Below are 3,121 nucleotides of genomic sequence, written 5' to 3'. Positions count from 1 at the left end.
TTAACATAAATATTTTTACAATGGCTCACAATCAGCCTGTAGTCGTGCTCATAGCTGCCACGGTTTCAGATTGCCATGTGTGACTTTTTCATAATTTCAATGTAATAATGAGTAACATTTCAATAACTATGAGTGACATTTTCTCGCAAACAGAATCATGCAATGAATATGAGGGAAATATTTAAATATAAGAAATTACACCCTTTTGAGAAACGAGAAACTCTGATATCGTAAAACTGTTGTAATGGTACAGAAATGGCAGGGAACAGTTACTCACAGCTAATCCTTGTGAAAAAAATACAGTTTTGCAAACATGCGTGGGTCATGTAGTTGATAGCTACTTTAAAAGGAGTCGTTTTAAGTTCCTCTCTGACAAAGAAATGTGTCCAGGCGCTTTGAAAACCCAAGTTTTGCTTAAAATACAATGCTATTCCTGCTGATAGCGCTTGTATGAGGCCTGCAGACCTTTTCCTCAGACTCCTCTCAGGCGGGATGAGGAGAGAAAGGCCCATTAAGCGGAAGCTGGCACCCCATCTCGGGAAGGTGGGTGAGTGATTGCTTCTTCCACCAGGGTTTGTTCACAGTCCAGACTGCCCCAAAGTTGCTATGGGAGGCCAACAGCCTGCCCTCTGGAAACTGAGCAATGCAGGCGAATGTGTCCCAGTTGGCTGGCGAGCTGTTGTGAGCCCCTGCTTTGCCTAAACCGCCCTCCCTTCCTTTTTGGAGCCAGACTGCAGGTGCGGAGTTTCCGCTTTCGGAGAACAGTGGGGCTCCCTCCCTTCTCTGCCTTGTATGGTACCGGGTCCTGGCAGTGAGTGTCACGGCAGCGCCGGCTCAGCTGCCTTTTCCCTCTGCTTGCTCCAAATCGTGACGTAATAAAAAAAAAAACAGCAGCAAAACACAGCAGTGCAGCATGGCCACAAGAAACGGCAATCTTTGCCTATAAAATTAACATAATTATCTACAAGCAAGCAGGCGCGTGGTGTGCCTATGTAATAATCGGTGGTGAAACAGGCCCGTAATTAATAAATGTATCGTGCCACACTGGCTCTAACAACTTTAAAATCATCATACCTGGCTACGTTGGGCATTTCCTGCGTCGAGGGCCGGCGGGAGGCAGTGCTGGCTGGCCTCTGGCAACCCAACTTGGACCCGCACCTAGCATTGAGCAACGACGGCCACCAGGCATGATTGAGGGCCGCGGCTCAGGAACATATATTTGCAAAGAGAGTCAGGAAAGTTTTCTCTGTAGCTACTCCGGTTCGTGGCTCAATAAGCAATTTAGATGTTCGCCGCCAGTTTAGGATGCAAATTTATAATTCAACTGCGTCGGGCGGGCAGCTGCAGCAGGATCCGCTCCATTAAGAAAAGACATGCACGAAAGTCCAAAAAGAATGACGTGTCGTGCTTTTGGACTTGCATTTCTTTTCCTAAAGGAGCGCGGCTGGGGGCCGAGTGTGGGCCATTGTGAACATATTTATGTTAATTGCAGCACAGGACGGTGCCGCAATTAAAGAATATATTTTCACAAAGGCCCACACACAGCCCCGGCTGCGCTCCATTATGAAAGGAATGCAGCAAGCGCAGGAGCCACTGCTTGCAGAGGCTTCCTGCAGACAGGAAATTACCATATTTCGCGCCGCATTTCAAAAGCGGCGACGCGATTGCTTTCCTAACGATGTACTGTGTGTGCGCGCTCCACACACACCACTGCGCGCTCGGGGGAACAGCTTCCGCGCACCTTAGGGGGAACATTGCTAGCATGTGAACCTGCTCAGGGGTGGCTCAAGACATCACGGGGTGCGGGCGCAGCTGGAAGGAACGAGTACTTACATCAGATGAGGGATGAGGTCGGCACGGAGGACATTCAAATCAGCGGCGGAGATCCGTGTCCATATCGGACATTAGATCATCCTAAAGCCAGTGTTAGCTTTCATTTCAAACTTTCATAACACCAACTCTGACTTCCTCCATGGCTCTTCGACATAAAGTATCGTGGCTCCACAGCGGCAATGTCAGCCCCTTGCCCACAACTAAGATCGCTTCCATTTTAACCCATTTGCCCGTACCTAAAATGACAGAGCCTGGCCCCGCCTCCCAATCATTTCTACCGTTGCTGTCTGAGTAAATCAGCCAGAGTTATCTCGCCATGGCGGAAGCGGCCGGATCCCTGGGGATGGATTTCCCTCCGCCACCGGCCGGGATCCAATGTTCCGCCCAACTGATGAGGGACTTTATGGCTCGGCACGGGGCCGAGGGCAGGCGGGTGATACTGGTGACCTCCGGCGGTACCAAAGTGCCCCTGGAGTCCCGCACTGTCAGATTCTTGGATAACTTCAGCAGCGGCTGGCGAGGCGCTGTGTCTGCAGAGAGTTTCTTGGAAGCCGGTTATGCCGTGATTTTTCTGCACCGCCAGCGCTACATTAGCCCCTACAGCCGGCGCTTCGCGGCGCTCAGCTGGCTGGATGTGCTGCGGGTGGTGCCGGGGGACGATTGCTGCAGCAGGGTGGAGGCCGAGCAGAGCCTGCTGCCGGGGATCGTGCCGGTCCTGGAGCGCTACCAGCAGGTGCGGCAGGAGGGCACTCTGCTGGCCGTGTACTTCGGCACTCTGTCCGACTACCTGCACTTGCTGCGGGCCGCAGCCGAGGCGCTCAACCCCCTGGGTAACTACGTGCGCTGAATGCCATGTTACACAGTTAGTCTGTTACTGACCCATTCACAATACCACCCGCCTCAGGACACCAAATAACCACCAGCCCTGTGCCAGTCTAGGAGTCCCACTTTTCTGTAAAAGAAAAAAAAAAGTACCGGCAGTTTGTTTACGTTTTCCAATTCAGGAACAGCCATGAGTTGGTATGTGAAAAATAATTTGAGTAACAATGTCAGGGTTGTTTTGTAACATTGCAGTTGTCAGTTACCGTTAATTCAACATCATAACTCACGGTACTGTCCTCAACAGCGGGAGGGGGGGGGCGGACACGGACAGCGGGAGGCAAGTCTGGAACAGCAACAGGTCGTTTCGCGATTCGGGGGCGTGTTTGCATGCTCTCCCCTTCCCATTGGCTGGAAGGTAAAATTCCAGCCAATGGGAAGAGGAGAGGGCGTGACTTAAAAAAAGACA

At 51.4% G+C, this 3,121-nt stretch overlaps 1 pseudogene; it reads left to right on the top strand.

Annotated features, from left to right (window-relative positions):
* Nucleotides 1-2,149: 2,149 nt before the first annotated feature.
* Nucleotides 2,150-2,680, top strand: LOC147697954 (phosphopantothenate--cysteine ligase pseudogene; annotated as a pseudogene).
* The last annotated feature ends 441 nt before the right edge of the window (nucleotides 2,681-3,121 follow it).

This window comes from Lissotriton vulgaris, chromosome 8 (assembly GCF_964263255.1).
Source record: "Lissotriton vulgaris chromosome 8, aLisVul1.2, whole genome shotgun sequence".
NCBI lineage: Eukaryota > Metazoa > Chordata > Amphibia > Caudata > Salamandridae > Lissotriton > Lissotriton vulgaris.
The sequence above is the reverse complement of the archived record's forward strand: the minus strand, read 5'-3'. Positions and strand labels throughout refer to the sequence as shown.